The sequence below is a fragment of the Protopterus annectens genome, chromosome 14.part0 (genome assembly GCF_019279795.1).
Source record: "Protopterus annectens isolate FY-2018-M chromosome 14.part0, PAN1.0, whole genome shotgun sequence".
In the NCBI taxonomy this organism is placed as follows: domain Eukaryota; kingdom Metazoa; phylum Chordata; order Ceratodontiformes; family Protopteridae; genus Protopterus; species Protopterus annectens.
Genome location: NC_056748.1, coordinates 312,575,322 through 312,597,649, shown reverse-complemented (window position 1 = coordinate 312,597,649; position 22,328 = coordinate 312,575,322). Strand labels below are relative to the sequence as shown.

General features: G+C 41.1%; 1 protein-coding gene across 1 annotated transcript in view; it reads left to right on the top strand.

Moving 5' to 3' along the window:
* The window catches only part of LOC122788965 (disintegrin and metalloproteinase domain-containing protein 9-like), a 1,117,261-nt gene that overhangs the window by 760,937 nt on the left and 333,996 nt on the right, over positions 1-22,328 (top strand). The window lies entirely within an intron of this gene.

The following is a 22,328-nucleotide window of genomic DNA, read 5'->3' as shown; positions in this document are numbered from 1 at the left end:
GTGCTCCGGTTCCCTCTGAGACGGTCTCTCCACCGCTCCGAACCGAAGACACCGCATTACCGACGACTCCGATTCCAGACATTACTCCGACGCCAGTTATAGACTTTCCTCCGGATACCGAAACCGAGGAAATGCCCGAGACCATTGCTGTAGACAAGGTCACTCCTGCATGTGGAGCTGCCAGGCCTCCTATGGCCATGTCTATTAAGGCCTACACTAGGGCTAAGGCAGCCAGCAAAACAAAGCATATTACTTCTAAATCCTTACCTCAGCCGACTCTGGAGACACAAATTATGTCCATGGCTGCTGATTTAATTTCCATGATTAGAGGTTCACAGGCCCATCCTGAGAGAGCATCCCAGCCTCCTCCTGATAAAGGCCCGGTTGAACCCTCTGACCCTACTCCTTCAGATGAAGACTCTGAGGGCTCTGTCCACTCTGATAGCCAGGAAGAGCTCTTCCAGACTTATGAGGACTCGGATGCAGAAGATTCCATCCTTCGGCCTCCCTCCTGAGGATATTTCTTTTGGGAAGTTCTGCACACCATGAGGGAACATTTCAAGTGGCAGGGTCAGGAATATTCTGATTCTAGGAAATGCCTTAGGACTTTCCTTAAGAAGCCTCAGCACAGGCCCTTAGCTATTCCTCCTGTACTTGATGTTCTGGATGATTTGTATTCTGACTCTAGTGCTACCCCTGATTCTCTTCCTCCTGCTCCAGCCAAGCCAGACAGGTATTACAGGGTCCCAGAAACTCATTCCCATTTATTCAGGGCCCATTCTGCTGATTTGGAAACTATTTCACAGGGGCCTAAAGGAGTTTCGGCCTCCACCTCAAAAAATCCTTTGCCTTCTAACAGGGAAGCAAGGTCATTAGAGATGGGGCAAAAGGTTTACACATCCACTACCTTATCTATGAGAGCTTTAAATTGCCTTTTTCATATGTTACAATATCAGGATTATCTCTTAGAAGATTTACAAAAACATTAGCTTCTCCTGATCCTTTAGACAGGAAGACTTTGCAGGAAGCTGTACATAACACTCAGCAAGTAAGCAATCACCTCCTGCAGTGTGGATATGATGCACTGGAAGCTTCATGTAGGGCAGCTATGACAGGGGCAGTGATTCGTAGACATGCTTGGTTAAAGATCAACCTCTACCAGATCATGTAAAAGCAAAACTTCTGGATGCACCTTTGGAAAAGAACAAGCTTTTGGTGCAAATGCTAAGGATGTGTTAAAGACCATCGAAGAAAAAGCAAAATCAGTTCAGACTGTGAAAGATTTCCTCCAGGTTCAACCCCCAGATTCAGTAGGAATTGGCCTTCAAAAAACTGGTCCTTTTCTAATCCAGAAAAGTTTCAAAGGGGTAAGAACAGACGTGGCCGAGGAAGAGGCCAATACAGAGGCCCTTACAGGGGACGACAATGGCAGCCAGGAAACCAAAGAAGTGACGCAGGGGTTTCACCTGCCCAACAAACACAAACTCAATGACTTTCCTCTACTACCGCCTACCAGGGAACAACTAGAAGCTCCCTTGGGCGGGAAATTATCTCTGTTTGCAGAAAACTGGCACAGACTGACAAAGGACAAATGGATTTTGGACATTATCTCATTCACTCCAGAGCAGCTCAGGAAGAGCTGCCTGCTGAATTCCACCATAGGAACAACAGAGCAGCCTGAGCTCATTTTCAGAAAATCCATTTGTAATACTATACAGAAAACAAATGCTCATAACTCTTTAACTATAAGAGCTACACTAAAAATGTAAATGCGAAAGTTGTTCAGCAGACACTGACCTTTCCAACAGTGTAAATGTTGATAGTGCATATCAAAGTCATAATGAAATATTTGGCAAGGAATGCTGATATTGTGCAATTTTGTTAATTTTTTGGAAAAGCAAAGCACAATATCTTGGTCTATGTACCATGCAGACCCATACAATTTGAATTTAATTTGTTAGTATGAATGTCAGCTTTAAAATGATACTTTAACCATAACTGTGTGACACTCCTTTCATGAGATATTCACAGAAATATGATTAGTATATTATTTCTCATAATTGATAAATAAACAAAGCATAATATCTCATCACCTGTAACAGACAGAGCCTACATATCAGTGTAGAAGTTGTGCATCTGAATGTCAGCTTCAAAATGACGCATCATTTGTGTGATTACCATGCTCCCTCGCAAAGATATGTGCATAATAATGAGAAGTATTGTAAATGTATAATTTTCATATTTGTACAAGAGTAAACAAACTGTGATATCTGTACGTGTGTACAGTGCTTAGACACAGTTCTTTTACCATGATGTAAGGAGTAACACTGTCTTCAAAATGATGCATTACTTCACACAATGTGGTGCTCCCTTGCAAAGCTATTTACCAAAATATGAAAAAAATCATAATTTCCATAATCTAAGTCGAAAACAAACTTTGATATCTGCCTATGAGTACAACATACAGGTACCATTCTTTTACCATGTTAGAACTATAAGTAATCTTTTCAAAATGAGATATTACTTGGCACATTCAGATGCTCCCTTGCAAAGTTATTTACCAAAATATGAAAAAATTCATAATTTCCATAACCATAAGTCTCAAACAAACTTTGATATCTGCACATGTGTCAAACATACTGGCACAATTCTTTTACCATATTAGAACCAGCAATACTGTCTTCAAAATGAGATATTACTTGGCACATTCAGATGCTCCCTTGCAAAGTTATTTACCAAAATATGAAAAAAATCATAATTTCCATAACCTAAGTCAGAAACAAACTTTGATATCTGCCTATGAGTACAACATACAGGTACCATTCTTTTACCATGTTAGAACTATAAGTAATCTTTTCAAAATGAGATATTACTTGGCACATTCAGATGCTCCCTTGCAAAGTTATTTACCAAAATATGAAAAAATTCATAATTTCCATAAGCATAAGTCCAAAACAAACTTTGATATCTGCACATGTGTCAAACATACTGGCACAATTATTTTACCATATTAGAACCAGCAATACTGTCTTCAAAATGAGATATTACTTGGCACATTCAGATGCTCCCTTGCAAAGTTATTTACCAAAATATGAAAAAAATCATAATTTCCATAACCTAAGTCAGAAACAAACTTTGATATCTGCCTACGAGTACAACATACAGGTACCATTCTTTTACCATGTTAGAACTATAAGTAATCTTTTCAAAATGAGGTATTACTTAGCACATTCAGATGCTCCCTTGCAAAGTTATTTACCAAAATATGAAAAACAAATCATAATTTCCATAACCATAAGTCTCAAACAAACTTTGATATCTGCACATGTGTCAAACATACTGGCACAATTATTTTACCATATTAGAACCAGCAATACTGTCTTCAAAATGAGATATTACTTGGCACATTCAGATGCTCCCTTGCAAAGTTATTTACCAAAATATGAAAAAAATCATAATTTCCATAAGAGTTATTTGCCAAGCTCAGAGAAATTAATGTTACACAACACATTTCATAATAGTGTTTTACTTACTATACTGGTCTGACTTGGTCATGGGTGTTTTCCATTCTTCTCACAATCATGCATGGCTCTCCTCACGCCATTGTGGAGGTTGGTCAAGAAGAACGCAATGCCCTCCTCAGTTAGGTGAATGCCATCCCTTCTGAACCAGTGAACATCTTCCCTTCCAGTGACTCTTACCTTATCTGAAATAAAGCATGGGTGGACACTGACAAAGGGTGCACAGCCAGGGCACATGTAAAGAGAAAAAGCAGGGTAAGGACCGCCGCTCCACTAATATGCCAAGGACAGGCATGGGGCTCCAGATGTTGGTTATCTGTAGTGTCCCATAGCTGTGCTGGCTGCCCACTCAGACTGCTGATACCACTATGGTCTCATGACCTCCTTCAGTGTCAGCAGTCTGCCTTACCTCTGCCTTTCTCTTTACATGTGCCCATTCAGCAATGGACCTAAGGGATGAGGGACTGAAGTAACTCACTAATTGCTGTCCTGACCTTCATACATGTACTACTCTCACCTACATACGCTGACTACACCTGAAGGGAGGGAGATTGAGTGGAGAGCTACATCAATGCAACATGTCAAAAGACCAAGACTGACCCAGGCTGTGTCTTTGCATGTCTTTGCATTACATCACAGTGGCACACCCAAGCCCATGCTTACCGAGGACAGCAGCACTACGGGACTGTGCTGTAGAGTCTCCAGGTTCCCAAGTGCGATCCCGGCGGATCACAAGATCCATGCTGGCTGGGTATGCCCCCTGTGATGCACCCAGCAACACAATATTCGGCGATGGGACAGCGTAAGGGTTTTGGCTGCTCCCTTTCCAGTGACTCCCAGAACAGCAGAAGACAGTCTTACCTTATCTGAAATAAAGCATGGGTGGACACTGACAAAGGGTGCACAGCCAGGGCACATGTAAAGAGAAAAAGCAGGGTAAGGACCGCCACTCCACTAATATGCCAAGGACAGGCATGGGGCTCCAGATGTTGGTTATCTGTAGTGTCCCATAGCTGTGCGGCTGCCCACTCAGACTGCTGATACCACTATGGTCTCATGACCTCCTTCAGTGTCAGCAGTCTGCCTTACCTCTGCCTTTTCTCTTTACATGTGCCCATTCAGCAATGGACCTAAGGGATGAGGGACTGAAGTAACTCACTAATTGCTGTCCTGACCTTCATACATGTACTACTCTCACCTACATACGCTGACTACACCTGAAGGGAGGGAGACTGAGTGGAGAGCTACATCAATGCAACATGTCAAAAGACCAAGACTGACCCAGGCTGTGTCTTTTTGCATGTCTTTGCATTACATCACAGTGACACACCCAAGCCCATGCTTACCGAGGACAGCAGCACTACGGGACTGTGCTGTAGAGTCTCCAGGTTCCCAAGTGCGATCCCGGCGGATCACAAGATCCATGCTGGCTGGGTATGCCCCCTGTGATGCACCCTGCAACCTAAGAGCAGTTGGCAAAACAAAAGTGAAGAGGGACCTTCCTGGCATTCGTGCTGAAGGGTTTGGCTGCTAACTGACATGGGGGCACAGAAAGAGCACATGTACACTGAAAAAGCAGGTGAGGCACTCTGCTTTACCTCTGCCTGTCCTATTTACATGTGTCCTTTCTGCAATGGGCAGAAGGGAGGAGCTAATGTAAACCCTGTTGCCCTGACCTACATACACTGACTACACCTGAAGGGAGGGAGACTGAGTGGAGAGCTACATCAAGGCAACATGTCAAAAGGCTTAGACTGACCCAGGCTGTGTTTTTTTGCATGTGTCCTTTGCCGGAGGAACCATTACATCACAGTGGCACACCCAAGGCCCACAGCACTATGGGAGAAATTTATGGCCATGGTACTCTCCAAAGCATTCAACACACAGGTTGACCTTGCAAGTTGGGCACCCCCATGATGGCTCAGCATGTTTACCCTTGCTGGCACAGTTTTTGCATCTTGATTTATGCCATTTCACTGGAAAGTGAGAGCCATGCTCAAATCGGCTCACAGCCTCTGGGACAGTAATCTCAGTGCATCTTTTCCTCTTTGTGTAACTGGCAAGTAGATGCAAGCCTAGGTTCCTTCGGAACTGTAACTGTGTTGCCGGAATAATACGTCCAGAACGTGATAGTTGCTGATGTCTGATACTTTCACGGAATACAATGAAAGCATTGACAATGGCCACATCCCATAAGAACCAGAACAAGTACAGCCACCATTTGCGGGCCTTTCTGGCACTGGGATACTGTGTCCTCAGCTGATCTGCTCTGTCCACCCCATTCATGTAACTGTTGTACATGTTTACAACTGGTGGACATGGCACTGATGTCTTTCTTCCATCACGCTTTCTTCTGTATGTGCTGGAGACTGGCAAGGTTGGGTTACAGTTAGTTGACAGGAGGAATACTGGTTTGCTATCCTTCCATTCAGTAGCTAGCAGTGGTCCACTCTGCAATTGTTTGTAGTAGCCTCGAGCTGCTTTTCCAATGGCCTGTCTGTTGAATGTAAGAGGCCATCCTGACCTATTGGTGCGCATGGTTCCACAACAGTATAGAATATCTTTCAGCAATTGCTGTGCTAGTGGAACAGAGGTAAAGAAGTTATCAAAGTAAATGTGATGCTTCTTGCCAATCAGTCCCCTAGTTAAGTCAACTACAACTCTGTATGCCAGCCCGACCTCTGTATTCTGCTCCGTTTTTCTAGTGTATACCTGGAATTCACGTACATACCCATTGGTTGAGTCTGCCAACACCCACACCTTAATGCCATACCTCTCAGGCTTACCAGGCATAAACTGTCTAAATGTCAAGCGTCCACGGAAGCCAACCATGGCTTCATCTACAGCCACCTCACGATGCACATTGTAACGTGTCCTGCATGCATGAAGCACTGCATCCAGTATTGGCCGTACGTGATGTAGCTTGTCATGACCCACAGCACCATGTGGTAGGCTCAGGCTGTTATCATTGCAGTGGAAGTACTGCTGAATTTTTTCAAACCTATCTCTGGTCATGTACTCTGCTATTGGGAAGCGACCATATACATGGTGCGTTTCCCAGTACTGCCTCAATTCAGGAACATGTACAATAGACATGTATATTCTGACACCTAAAAATGTGCGTATGTCTCCTGGGCACACAGGACTCCACCGCGTATCAACCTTGCCTGCTGCGGCCTGCCTCTGTGCAGCATAGCGATTTGTTTCATTAGCAATACAGGTGTATAGCTCCTCTGGGAACATCAAATTCAGGAAGTCCATCTCTGTGCTATCTGAGCCCAAGTGATCTATTGGTCCTACTGGCCCCAGAAATTCCTCAATGTGTAAAGTTTGAAGATGTTTTTCCCACGTGATTTTACGTGGTGGGCATGCTCGGCGTACCTGACTGGGTCGCAAGGAACAGTTGGAAATGGGAAAGGCTGAATTGTTGAGAGATGATGCTCTCTGAATGCCAGTAGCAACTGTACTGCTTGCAGTTGGTAGTGAACTGTTGACTCATGTTCCCTGCTGAGGCACACCCATATCAGTCTCTGACAAGGAGCTACTTGGACTCATATCTAGAGGATTATCTCCATCACAATCACCAAACTGTGGACTACTTCCCACATCATGCACAGGCGAAGGCACATCCACACCCTTATCAGCAGTTGCAGTGCCATGCACTGTGGAGGACTGCATAGCTGTGTCATTTAGACCAGGTGCTTTCGTGAACACAGATAAAGGCATGTCATCGTCTGCATCATACTCTGAATGCCCTTGGTGGCCATAGTGTGTGGCCAACTTGTGGGTGGGCACGTTCCTTAGTTGTGCAAGTGGCACCTCATCCTCACTGTCTTGGTCACTGTCATAATTACTGGTCAGGTCTGCTTTGGCAACTGGTAGTGGTCTTTCAGGAACGGCGGGTACAGGAGCATCATCCTTATCACAGGCAATGGCCTTTTCACGCAGACGTGCGAGTGGAATGTCATCATCCGAGTCATAATCATCATCCTCACTCTGGTTGGCATTATGTGGTACATCAAGGTGCATACCATCGTCTGAACCACTGCTACAACCATCACTGTCAGTTTCCTCACCCAACAGGTAAATGCTGCTTGCTTTCTCCTCAACAGATGGCATCTTTGGTGGTGGCTGTGTTGCTTTACACTTGAAATCACACCTGAAAAACACAATGCAATACAACATTCTGATGTAATATACCTGCAGAGAGGCATGTGAAAATTTATATATATATATATATATATATATATATATATATATATATATATATATATATATATACAAATGTTTCGGGGTGGTTGCAAATGAAATAAGATAAATGCATGTTGTTTTGAGTACTACCTAAGACTGCATCACCGATGTACATTTATCTCCCTTCTGCTTCCTATGTCTCCCTCTCACAATACTTCTTTCTCCAAGAACAAACAAAAGGGGAGAAATACAGTCAAATCAAATACATTTATAGTGAAGCAATTGGCATGATAAAATTACAGTAACCTGCAAAAGAATAAACCCACTATCTGCCCATCTTCATCCATGCATTCAAGACTAGGGCTTTGTTGCAAAATTAAATCCTTCCTGCCCTCCTCTAAAAAAATCAAACTAGGCCATGCTATAATGCTATCAGAAATATTTTTTTCTGCACTTCTACTTACTAGCATAGCTAAATACTCTTTCACAGACATTAAATTAAGAAAATAAAATAACAGATCAGTATAGCCTTTAGTATTTTAATTGAATCTAAAAAATGTCTGCACTACATGCATCTAAGCTTTACTTCTGATCTTCGTATCTAAACAAATGATAAATGTATTATAACCGCACCGTTCTGCTCAATCAGATCAGCAACACTAGAAGTCACAATAGAAGTGACAATACTTTTAGGTGAGCCGGCTCTCTCTAAATTCAGGTAAAAAAATGTATTAAAAAAAGATTAAAAAAGATGCCCTGGTAAGATACTAACCAGCAACCAGAATGCTCTGACTTTATTCACATTTCAGGGAGTCTAGAAATGAGTGTGTTTCTCTTGCAGCACAGAGTAGACTCATGCCCAGTATAAATGCATAATTGTTTTCAATCATGACATGAAGCAATCGGTCTAAGTAGTACAGTTAATCACGAACTTACTAACACCCTAGGCCAAAGGTTCCTGGAATTCATAAATTCAAATGCAGTGGAACAGCTAGTCACCTCTACAACAAAGGTGAGATATTGTACTAGACCTGATAATCACAAACATGGGGACAAAGTGCTCCACACTGGAAGTATACCCCTCACTAGTGAGATCTGACCACAAACTAATCACCCGGGATATACAGATCCCACCTCCACCCACAACACAAGACTAGTGAAAAACTTCTCAAAAGCCGACTTCACACTTATAACTGAGATGGTATCCTTTAATCCGACTGGGCCAGTGGAAACCACATCCCACAATGCAGAATCCTTCACAAATGCTTTCTACGTGCATCTCCAAGAATGCATGGATCATGCAATCCCAAATAAAGCCAAGACCCTCTCCACCAAGGGAAGGCGTCCTGACTGGTGGACCCCAGCCATAAACAAATTGTACAACAAAAGGAAACTACTGCACGACAGAGCAAAATCCCATAAAGAGAAGGCATCTCTGATCAGCACTAGTAGAAAGCTATGTTCTCTCATAAAAAACATCTAAGGCCAACTTTGAGAGAAAAATTGCTATGGACACTAAAGATAACCACAAGGCCTTCTTCTGCTATGTTAGAAACCTGGGCGGAAACCCAAAGATATGCTCAGCGGTAGTTCACAATGACAAAAAATACCCTGATCCCACAGATATTGCCAACATTCTGGCACACCGGTTCAGTGCAAATTTCTCACCTCCCTCACCTGCCAAAAGAATAAATACTTATTCCAGCTGAATGTAACCTCCCTGTCATCTCAGATGTCTAGGTGAGAACCGCCCTCAGTAAAGCTAAAAAGACAGCATCAATGGGACCTGACGATATCCCAGGTTGCGTGCTACGTGAACTCCAAGAGGAGCTAAACCCGCACATAAAAATGCTATTTAACCTTTGCCTTACTACAGGATATGTACCTTAACACTGGCGTACAGCAGCAGTAGTCCCACTCCACAAAGGAGGCACCTCTACAGACCCTGGTAACTACCTCCCCATAACCTTAACCAGCCTGGTCTGCAAAGCTATGGAAAGAATCATTATGGAACTCAGAGACATTGAGGACTTAGACACTTGATCCCACCCAGTTCAGCTTTGTAAAGGGCAGATCCTGCCTTTTGAACCTGGTTGACTTTTTCAAAACAGTCACTAGAGCCATTGAAGAGGCCAAAGCAGTCCATACAGCATACCTGGACTTGGCTAAAGCTTTCGCCACAATACCCCACTCGGGCATCATAGACAAGTTCAACAGAGTAAATCCAGGATTTCCTGGGCACTTCTGTGTGCACACAACATCTATACAGTTACTGTAACATGATTACTCAAGCAGTAGTAGCATGGCACAAAGCATTAACAATTACTTAAAAAGTTGCACTGTAAACATAAAAACCATGTCACAGTATCTAGTACATGTCAAAACCATGCCAGTTGAGCTTCCTCTGTAATAGTCCAGATGCCATTTAGTAACATTTCCTGGTTCCAACAGGAAAAATTCATAAACAAACACCTTACGTGCAGGTGGGAAATTGCATCAGATTATAAATTGCATCAGATTCTCTGTTGAGTAGCCATTCATTATATTCCGGGTGCAGGTGTAATAAGACATAGCAATTACCAAGGCTGTTAGGACAAAAATCATAGTAATTCATATGGCACAACAGTGATGTTACAAAGTACTGGACGTCCCTACAAAATGAGAAGACAACACGATCACTGTCAAGGAGGCTGGCAAGAGACCTACAACAACAGTGAAGGAGCTGCAGGAATTTCTGAAAAAGTACTGGTTGTGTACTACTTGTGACACCAATATCCCATATTCTCCATATGTCTGGACTCTAGGGTAGGTAGGGTTGGACAGAAGCCTTTTCTAACAGAAAAACATCCAGGCCAGGCTACAATTCGTGAAACAAGATATCAAGTCTCCCAGAAGCATGTGGGAAAGTGTGTTGTGGTCTGGTGAGAGCAGGTTTTAATTTTGTGGGCACATTCAAGAAGTTACGTTTGGCACAAAAACACCACTTTCTCATCACGAAAAGAACAACATTCTCACGGTGAAGCATGGTCATAGCAGTATCATGCTTTGGGGTTGCTTTTCGCTGGAATTGGGGGTTTAGTCAAGGTGGAGCGAATTATGATTACTTCCACATACCAGTCTCTGCAAAGAAAACTAATCTCAAATTGCAACTGTAGTAGTAAAGTAGTAAATAAGTGTAGTAAAGAAAAGGCACTGGTGTAGATTCATGACTTATACCATTATGGGAAGATTCCAAAACCAAAAAATAATGCTTTCATTCTACACACGTCTGGTTGGACTGCATCTCGCTGCGTACAGTTCTTGAGACAACATAAAGAAAGAGATATCAGGTACCTTGAAGGAATGCAGAAGAAAGCTACCAGAAAAGTGCTGTACAATGGAAGGTAAGGGATATGGTCAAAGACTATAGGAACTACAGATCTTCTCATATGAGACACAAGGAAGCAGGGCTAGAAGACTCGATACTAGTGCACAGAATCATGCTGGAAAGTGAAAAGTTGCCTGACAGGACTCGAACTCCCCTACAGCAGCTTACAGAGACTAAATAAATACTGTAGATAGCAATTTAACACTTCAGCTTTATGCGAGCAAGCTATATGAAATAACTAATCCAACAAAATCACAGTGTGTACAGCAAAGTCTCAAACAATCTTAACAGTATCCCCAGAAAAGCAAGCCATCACAAAAGTCTATTCGGAATAATTGATTAACAGAATTTACAAAATGACAAACTGAAAGAGTCTCTAACTTAGTATTATGACCAATAAAGGCACTTGAAATTTATCTAATGCCAAACACCAAACATTATTACAACCATATAATGCCCAATACCATGCCCAAACTGAAAAAAAATACAATTTCTATTATGTTAACTAAAAATATAAAGTAGACAATGAAGGCCATGTATAAAAGCAGTTCAAGATCCTATAACACCATATCACCAGTAATCAAATTATTAATTAATGACCAATCTGCGGAAGTATTATAAGCAAACAAAAAGTGATTACAACAGACCACTATAATGACCACCTTTACTACATAAAGGTACTCATCTCAAAAAATGAGCACATCTACTACGCAAATGAAGTTCCCCTCCCTTTCTGACCTGCAAAAAACTGCAACAATTAAAATTATACCACAACTGATATACTGGTGTACTCCTCATAAGTAGCAGTAATAACTAGGAAACCTCATTACTTACACAACGGTAGCTTCCCATTTGCTAATTGTGTCACATGTGAAGAAAAATAAAGCCTGTATACAATAGCTACAGTCCCATATGATATGACACACTTTTATGTCATTATGGGACTACAGAACATTACCAAGAATAACAATAAGAAAACCAGTAAATGTAAAGTTGTCAATCTCGCCTTCATTCTTGCTGGATGGGTTCGGAGCCGATCCTCTTGTGTTTATTCTGATGTCACAGAGCTTCCAATAACCAGTGTTTTTTTTGTTCCAAAACATCTTTGGGGCATGTACCAATCAAGTCAGCCTAGATGACAACATACATTCCAAATGACCAAACAGTTGGTAATGGAGATCTAAACTTTGCTGTTGGCATTTCATGCATTAATCTGGTTGTGCCAGAAAATGGTGTACTGCTGGGTCACCCATCCACCCAGTGAATAAAGAAAAATAGCATGCATTTACTTTACTTCAGCAACAAACTATACATACATTTCAGGGAACACCCTAACTAGCCATACAAAGCACTGCAACTGCAAGTAAACCACCAACAGGTTATTACAGAACAAGCACAACAGATCACAGAAAGTTTGAAACAACTCCTATTCTACAAGATTCCCACGAGGTCTATTATGGGCATTTAAAATGAAAAGAAACACTAATAATGTCCTATACTGCATGCTCCCAACTGTGTCACTTATCAATTATCATTATAAAACAACATTAAAGATTCATAATACAAAACCAATGATAATAATGCATACATCTAACAGCCTTGAAATAACAGTGAACAGGTGGCAAAATGACTCGGTCTTGAAACCTCGCTATCCACCAACAATGCAGCCTCACACACAAACTACTTAGCTATAAAAAGATTTCGATCCCAACTGCCTGAATGTGTCTATATATGTATATATATATATATATATATATATATATATATATATATATATATATATATATATATATATATATATATATATATATCCCCAGCTACTTTACACCCTACTTAGCTCACCAAACAGATCTCACTCACAAAGGGAGGTATATATTTAATGATAAATAAAAGAGAAATACTACAACAAATAACGCAACAGAATGACTTCATAGTTCAAAAGCAAAGGAAATAATTTACCACCGCAGTGCAGAATAGTCTCAAATAAATACAACACATGAGTTTGGATATTGTCATTGCCTTAGTTAAAATAAAATTATGATTTTCTGTCAAATGAGAGGATGCAAGGCAGTCAATAATAATATATACTCAAATTATTCATAAAGTACACCACAAATCCTCTTATTCCAGACACTTTCTCAAGAAAAACAGCAATTGAAGATGTAATGTCTACAATTTTCCTCCTAGACTACTGATATTTCTTGAAATTTTATACATGATATATGAAAGTAGTGTGGAGGGTTGGGGGTGTACTGCAATCACTGCAAGTGGAGAAAGAGCCAAATGTTAGTCGTGCATTCATCAATGTGATAACGACTTCTGCTTATGTGAATAACAGTGACAGCTGCTGACAGTTTTACCTGAAAAGTGACAATGACTCAGCACTATATTGTAACTGCACTGTGCTAATGACTTGCAAAGTTATGCATGGTGCACTGTGCTAATGACTTGCAAAGTTATGCATGCCCAGACACAGGTGATAATTGCTGACATTCATTACATTACCTTCTGCAGGTGTTATGCAACAGTCACAATCTGTTATAAGGCCATAGTCAGTCAAATAGTACAACACTTACATATTGCTATATTGCTATATATTATCTGTTATAAGGCCATAGTCAGTCAAATAGTACAACACTTACATATTGCTGTGCCCTTCCTCCCACCTACATTCCAAGCGACTGACAAAGCCAGGAGAAATGCATAAAAATATGGCAGGTCCATGCTGTCAGTAGTCAGTCTGTAAAGACATTTATCTCACTCAGGCAAATACGCAGTATAATCATATTAATAAGACACACAGAAATGTCAAGCTAGATAGCTTGTCTTCTGCCATTCACTTACACAGCAGAAACAGTATAAAAGTTATTATTGAGCCCATCCTCCCATCTATTTGTTAGCAACATACCAAGCAATGAGGAATGAGTCATATAACCATTGTTTGTCTAGATCAGAAAATCCTGTGGAATAAAAATTAAATAAATACACGAACACAGGTGCAGACCATCATTTGCCAAGTAATATGGTCTGATAGCCTTGTACTCCCATGCTGACCAAAACTGAATCCCCCTGGAAACATACCAGAAACTAAGCCAAGTATTGAAGTCAATCATATAATGTCATAACTTGCTTGCAGTCATTGTTACAAACAGTAACACCATGAATCGTGTGATTTTAGCTAGTTTTCCAATTAGAAAAAATACAGTATGCTTCTAGCAACATCAGAGATGCTTCAAATGGTAACACCTTGGCAAGGCTTCAAGGGACACATGAATTCAGCATGCATCTGCTTTGCATTGGTCCCCATAGACTATCCCTCAGACTATCAAGGCTGAAACTGCTAGTCCAGTGAAAGCATATACAAAGCCTGACACTGCATGGAGTTCTCTGTACTCTAAATACAGCGATTCAAAGTAAGTAAGCAGAAGGGGTGTCAGAGCTGAGTCCCAATCTTGGCTGTACTCGTATTGCAAAAAGTGCTTTTCTGAAAGTATTTACAAGTTTCAAAACCGTGAAACTGAACTTTACAAACTCACACTTTCTAGAACTGCTGTAATGTAACAGTTATGGCAAGAAGCTTCTTTGTATGCCTACCTCAGAGTCCAGCAGTGCAGCACCTCAGTAAAAACAGATGACCAACCACTTCAATGAGCGCACCCCTAAAATTTGACACAGCTCTCACAAAAGAAAACTGACTACACTTCCTCTGCACACTTTCTCTGCACACCTCTGATACTGGACTGTGAAAGAAACAACCACAGTTATAAATTCCAGCTTGCTTGACATAAAAGCACACAAACAATGCCAGGCCAGATCAATGGCTGAATAACTGTGAGCAAATGACAGCAGAGTTCACTTTTATTCAAACTGTTTCTGTAAGTAACAACCATAGATTCGTTTTGTGCATCTCACAATGTGCAATTCTGATCAAATGAAAATGTATGCAATAATGGCCAAAGCTGTGTATATCAACAGACAAGTCTATATGATATGGAGTATAGTGACAGTGACTTTAGTCAGTCTGTGTAAGGCACATGCTGGTGCCCCTTGAGCTTCTTTGTTAGAAACCTCTGAGGGCTCTGTAATTGCTGCAGGTGTTTAGTATGGTACATGCTGAATGGGGCATTATAGTAAATTATAGGCCAGATAAGTGACAAGTATAGGGGTTATAACTTATTTTGCTCTCAAGGCGATGCCTTTACTAATCAAGTGTGCTACATAGAAAGCTTTCCTTACTACAGACTTATTTTCTTTCCATTTACCCAAAACATGTTAGTTCATTGGTTACTCTAAAAGACTGTCACTTGTAGCACGTTTACCAATGCCCTTGTGACATATGTTGTAACCGAGAAGGATCTGAAGACTTCATTTCTCTTACATGGTAAACAAATTAGTAAATAAATAAACATCACACATGTAGTCAGTCTTCTGCATTTTTCTCGCAATGAACATGTTAGTAAGAATATAAAACTGTCTTGAACCCTAAACTGTTTGGAGAACACTGAAATATCTAGAACTGGGGCACTGTGAAATACAAGGCAGAATAGCAGGAAGTGATTTATGAAAACCTTATTTCCTTACTTCATTACTTTTTTTCAGGCTTCACCACATGTTAATGGTATCTATATATAGAAAACGTGTGAGTAATGATGCTTTACTGTCAAGTTTCTCATGGCTGCTCTGTAGTTCTGGCAGGACAATATAGCTGTCCAAAATATACCATCTATGCAGGAGATGTAGAAGTCAAGTGATATTTGTGCACCCAGATAAACTAAAATGACAGTTTATGCAAAATATTGAGGTGACATTGTAATGGAAATTAAACAAAACAAAGTATGAGAAGATGTATAAATATTTACTTAATACGTTTAAATATGATTACAGTGTTAAAGTATATGAAGAAAATGTACTATGAACAAAATGAAAGTATACTGTGCAGTTACAAACAAAGAAACTAACAAAAATATGTATGTATATGAATACAAGTACTGTGTCATAGTTATTGCTATAGGCATAACACAAAAATCAATTTCAACATTATCAAAAGCTAATTTATTAGATTCAGTCATATAGCTGAATAATATGCTTTTAAGATTAGGTTTGTTTTGTTTAGTTCCGAGATGAAAACATCCTATTTACGGATATTGAAAAATATTCACATGATAAAGAGATTGTCAGCTATTATGTGCCAAGGATTGCCTTTGAATAAATATCATAAAGTGTTTAGTTCTTTGGAGCATGTAGCATGTACAGAAACAATGAATTATTAGTTTATTTTTGAGATGCTGTGTAATAAAGGATAGTATATCTTCAAATGAACAAACAAAACATTGCAGAAAATAAGAGACATGGTAATGTAACTATTTAAGTAAGTAATTTTTCATCTTTATAGTTTATGTATTTGTTCAATGATAATATTTTTGATAATAACTTTGATTTCTGGATGATAGATAGAAACTTTTATTAGTTCACTGAAAAAACCCAGATATCTGATACTGATGGTTTCTTTTCTCTGAACATGGAGTGTTTCAGTACATTTTGTGTGTCCCAGCCAAGTATTTTTCTACATTCTGTTGCACAATCAGCACAGCTAAGGCTTTGAAAATGGCTTTATTCTGTTTACAGATATTTAGTACACTATGCCATCCATTTCTGTTAATTAAAAATGTTACAATGGCATTGTAATTCCTATGTCTTTGTGTATTTCATTGTAGGCTATCGTCCAACAACTGCACATAATTTCTCTCCGGTTATCTGATCCTGTGTCACATTCTAAAATGTAGTCGATATTCATTTTATAGTTTACAAATCTAAAGTAACTCTACATAACATAATTTAAAAGTAAGTCATTTATCCGCTAATCTGATCTTATACTTCGCAACAAAGATTCCCATTAGTGAGTTTTCAACTCAAAAAAAAAAAAAAGACTAATGCAAGAAAACGCGAGTATTTTTGGGTGACCGCTCTTCATAATTTTTACAAAGTTCGTCTAGGAATGAAAATCAATGTTTAGCTACAACCCAAAAAAACACACAAAAAGAAAACTACGTTCTTTAATTTTACAAACGTGTGCTGCTATGTTGAAAATGTACTCCATTTTAGGACATAGGTTCCGACTATCACAGTCAACTTCTCACTAACCACAGGAGAAAAAAAAAACATTGAGCTTCCAAGCATATCAAAATAAGTACTTTGAGCTGCTGCAAACATGCATATGCTGAGCTGCATAAAATAGATCATTTCCCCACTCAAGCCCACCTCCCACGACATACATTTGAAACATTTTAAACAACCAATAGTCAGATTTGCAGTCTTTACCCCCTCTCCAACAATTTTTGGCTTTAGCCAAAATTCTCCAGCGAAAAAAGTTTCAACTCGTTACAAACATTCGAAAAAACGGCTAAATCCAATTCCGTAGTTTCCTCGTCACGCACACAAAATACACTGCATAATTCTACCTTGATTAATTAATCCACCGATCCTTAGCGGCTCCGTCAAACAGTTAGTAATGCTAATTGCCTTCAAGATACAAAGTACACCTGCATGGGGACACCTAGCAAGTCAAGACATTGCCTCTTCCCTCTCAGCCTCATAAACACAACGTGCACCCCCTACATACACCCAGCTACCCGCAAAGTTGTTCTACAAGACTATATTCAATTTTAGGCAACTTATTAAAAAAAAAAAACAACGCAAGTTTAAAAAGGGACCGGCGCGTGCCATTGCCTAAATCTGCCACTGGGTATTACAGGAAAAAAACAAGTACAGGAAAAAACAAGTACAGTACCTCACCAATTGGGTAGGGAATGGCAGGAAGAGATGGTAGTTGCTGTGCTTAGCTGACCGGGAACTCGAACTGCAGTGGCTGAATGGGAACTCCTCGTAGTGCCTATATGGCGGTCCGTGAATTCCTTGACTGTAAAATAGAGGATCCAGTAGCAGGTAAAATCTCCAGTTCTTCGCAAAAAGAAGGAATTACCTGCTGCTGGACCCACTATTTATTAGGGGCGAACAAAAGAAGCTTGGGTATGGGGTGGAGGTGTTATGGAAGTGGTGGCTCGGAATGCAAGAATCCGATTGGCTGCCACCACTTGCTTAGCAAGAACTTTTGGAAATGCTTTTTCTACAAAAACTTCAATGTGACCATAATGTTAAAACACACTGAATCGTAACTAGATATGATAAATTACATATTTAGTTACGATTTCAGAGTGTTTTACATTAAGTTGCACTAAAAATTAGCAGTACACTTTCTCTCGCTTGTGGAAGCACTCGGGGGGGGGGGGATGGCTTGAAAACTGTATCTTCTCATGGCGCGCTCGGCCTTAAAGGCACAGGCGCCATGAGAAGGCACTCTGGGTGAATGAGTTATAGACCGAGGGTACAGGTTTCATTTTCATACCTTACCAAGAAAACAAGGCATGCCAAACCTACCACAAAATCAAAGGGCAGAGGCTATCAAGCAAATCACTCTGCTGACTCGAATGAAAGCAATAGAAAGAGTTCCACAACAAGAACAAGAACAGGGGTTTTACTCAAGACTGTTCCTTGTTCCAAGAAAAGAATCTCAATGGAGACCAATACTGGACTTGTCCGCATTAAACACCTTTCTCATAGTACCAAAGTTCAAAATGCTGACTCTACAACAACTCCTTCCCATGCTGGGCAAGGAGTCGTGGCTGATTACTCTGGACCTCAAGGAAGTATACCTGCATGTCCCTATCAGACACAGCTGCAGAAGATACCTCAGATTTCTTGCAGGGCCAGAGCATTATCAATTCTCAGTATTGCCATTTGGCTTATCTACTGCGCCCAGAGTATTTACAAAATGCCTGGCTTCAGTAATTGCTCATTGCAGGCTCCAGGGTATACAAATTTACCCGTACCTGGACGACTGCCTCATACAAGTGGACGACAAATTGATGTTGACAAAAAACCTGGATTATGTCATACGATTACTTCAAGCTCTGGGATACACAGTCAACTTCCAAAAGTCAAGACTGCAGCCATCCCAGCAAATAATCTTCTTAGGAGCCAAACTAGACACAGCCTCTCAGATGGCTTACCTGACAGAAGACAAGCAAGAGAAGTTAACTCACTACTTCAAAGGTTTAGCAAAACTCACCCAGATGACTGCAAGGAGATTCCTACAGGCCCTGGGTTACATGGCATCCTGCATTCTACTGGTTCCATTAGCAAAACTACACATGAGAAAGCTTCAATGGTACCTAAAAAGTATTTGGTCTCAACACAGCAACAACTTGGAGATAATCATACCACTCATTCCATGCCTACAAAAGGAATTCCTATGGTGGGCCTCGGTGAGCCAGGAAAACACAGGTATGTTATTGAAAAAACCACAGATAACACAGACCATGACTACAGACACCTCAGACCTTGGATGGGGGGCGCACATGGAAGGCAGGTGTATACAAGGACAATGGTCTCCAAAGGAAACACATCTGCATATAAACCAAAAGGAAATGCTGGCAGTAATGCATGCCATCGAGGCTTTTCAACACCAACTCCAGCAAGGCCATTTAATGATACGGACAGACAACACCACTGTGATGTGGTACATAAACAAGCAGGGGGGGCACCCACTCTTACTCCCTTTGCAGACTGACAATGCAGCTTTGGGAGAAATCACTGAGCCTAAACATCCAGTTACAATCCCAGTTTGTTCCAGGAAAAGACAATGTGTTGGCGGACAGCCTAAGCAGGAATTTCACAGAGCCACACGAGTGGAGGTTACATCCGAAGGCCTTCAGACAACTCACTTCGACATGGGGCAAGCCAGAAGTGGACCTATTTGCCTCTCACCTCAACCATCTTCTACCAAAATTTTGCACAAGGACATACCATCCAAAAGCTTGGAAAATAGATGCACTCTCATTCAACTGGAACTCCCTAGCAATCTATGCATTCCCACCTCTGCCACTGATGACCTCAGTATTACTAAAGATCAAAGCAGAGAAGCCCAAGGGAATCATAATAGCTCCGGATTGGCCAAGACAACACTGGTACCCACTACTACGGAGCATATGTCACACCAGGAGGTGGGCCCTCCCTCAGTGGCCTCTACTTTTGACTCAACACAATTTCGAAACACTGCATCCAAACCTTCAGACACTGCAGCTAACAGCTTGGGAGATCCCATAAATAACTTCAGCTTATCTCTCTCTAAGGAAGTTCAGCGGATACTAACAGAGGCTCGAAGACCATCCACCAGAAAGGTTTACTTAGCAAAGTGGAAAAGATACAGCAATTGGAATACCAGCAAGGGACATGATGCATCATTGTTGAACATCCCACTCATCTTGGAATATTTGGCAGATATGTTAAAGAACGGCCTCTCATATTCTTCCATAAAGATGCATGCATCTGCTATTTCAGCTAGATACAACACTGATCCTCCTGTTTTCTCTCACCCCTTACTAAGACAATTCCTCAGGGGAATCAAGAACATTAAGCCACCAAGAAAGGCCCCAGTGCCAGCCTGGGACCTCAATTTTGTCTTAGAAAAACTGACTCTACCTACTTTTGAGCCAGCAGCTTCAGTTGACTTGCAATTTCTCTCATGGAAGACAGCTTTCCTGTTGGCAATCACCTCAGCAAGAAGGGTTTCGGAGCTACAGGCCCTAATGGCAATACCACCCTTTATTATTTTTCACAGAGACAGGGTTTCATTAAGGACCAACCCTACCTTTATGCCAAAGGTGGTATCTAGGGTTTCTCTAAATCAAGCCATTCATCTGCCTGCTTTCTTCCCCAATCCTGAGAATAAGGGGGAAAGACTTTTGCATACCTTGGACATTCACAGACAACTTCGATACTACCTGGACAGAACCAAGGCCAGTAGGAAGTCTGAACAACTTTTTGTAGCTTACGCCCCTGCAGTCCAAGGAAAAGCAATTTCAAAACAGACTATTTCTAAATGGATTGGACATTGCATCAGATTCTGTTATTCCTTTCATGGAAAGACTGTTCCAGCCAATGTCAGACCACATTCCACCAGAGCTACAGCCACCTCTACAGCATTTTTAAGTGGGATGCCTACCAAGGACATTCTAGAAGCTGCTACATGGAGCTCCGTGCATACATTCTCCAAACACTACAATCTCCCTCTATATTCCAGATCCAGAGCAGGCTTTGCTTCGGCAGTCCTGCAGGGGTTGATGCCACACCATCTCTTTCCTAGTGCATACCTCCTCCCCCAGCTAAGCTATGGTATTCTACCCACATGTTATGACTGCAGTTGCATTCTTGAAGGACATAGTACAGTTTTGTACCTACCATAAATGTAGATGTCCGATAGACATACAACTGCAGTCGGATTTTCCCTCCCTCCATACCCCTCTATGCCTAGGGTCCACTCCTATCCCTGTTACTCTTAGCTGGGGATATCTGTTATGGTGTATTTGTTTTATTGCTCATTTATTTGTTTGGAATCCTGTTTTTGTCTTCCAATTTGATTACAGCCTTCCTTGGAGGGCACCTGGCATCTGGGGCAAGAAACACTGAAGAAAATGGCGTTGGCTGATGCTTATGTACTCCAGCCGCTCTGATGTCGGAGAGAAATGCGACATCAGCCGACGTCGGACCCAGACTTTGGAATCCGGCCGACCGAGGGCTGCCTGAGGCAGGACAACCCACATGTTATGACTGCAGTTGCATGTCTATCGGACATCTACATTTATGGTAGGTACAAAACTGTATTTTGTGGTATATTGAAATTTACCCACAGCTGGCTTTATTTAATCACTCGGGCTTCGCCCTCATGATCAAACTGTGGGTAAATCTTCAATATATCACACCACATCATCGGTTTTTGCTTAAATGTCTTATGGCTGATGCACATGTTCTCTATCACTAGTTTCACATGTTCAGGAGAAAGAATAATGGTTTCCTAGCCCAAATGCATAAAACCCTGACTGCAGTCCACTCCCCCAGGTTTGAGTAGCAGTCCAGGCACTGGAACAGTTACTCAAGGAGGGCTGGGAAGAGAAGGATGTTGGAGATTTGTTCATCCCGGTGAATGGGAGTTAGCTAAGTTCCTAAAGAAGTCTCCTGTAAGTGACTGCCAGCAAGTCGTGTCTATATTCAGATAAACCCACAATCACAAGCCCATCTAAGTGATCACAGTCCATCCAAGAACTACCGGTTTGTGGCACGTAATAAGTATCTTATCCTCAGCATAGAAGGTATTGCAGTATGTGTGGTCAGCTTTAAATTTGGTGCACAAAAGT